This window comes from Heptranchias perlo, chromosome 44 (genome assembly GCF_035084215.1).
Source record: "Heptranchias perlo isolate sHepPer1 chromosome 44, sHepPer1.hap1, whole genome shotgun sequence".
In the NCBI taxonomy this organism is placed as follows: Eukaryota; Metazoa; Chordata; class Chondrichthyes; order Hexanchiformes; family Hexanchidae; genus Heptranchias; species Heptranchias perlo.
The window spans coordinates 2,557,051-2,557,420 of NC_090368.1; positions in this window are offsets into that span (position 1 = coordinate 2,557,051).

Consider the following 370-nt stretch of genomic DNA (forward strand, 5'->3'; position numbering starts at 1 on the left):
GACTCTTGCTGGGGCAACAGGCTCCTCCTAAAACGGCAGTTCTTCACGTCTGGCTCTCAGCAGCGCATGCTGGCGGGCTGCTCAATCGTGGGGGGAATCGCAACCGTGCTTGGCCCTGTCCGCATGCGCACTTTCCATCGGGTGGGCGTGGGAGCGGTGGTTGCTGGATAGATATCAGGACCGGGGGATCTCGGGCTGACTTTTAACACTCAAACTGTGCAAGGAGCATACCCAGCAGACACCAATACCCTCCCTCCTTGGTTATTGATGTTACCTTTACCGATGTTAGTTCAAGTCCTTGCACATCCGTAAGGAAGGGGTGCGGGCTTCTTCGTACGGATGATGGAGGGGCACCAGCTTCTCCCCACCA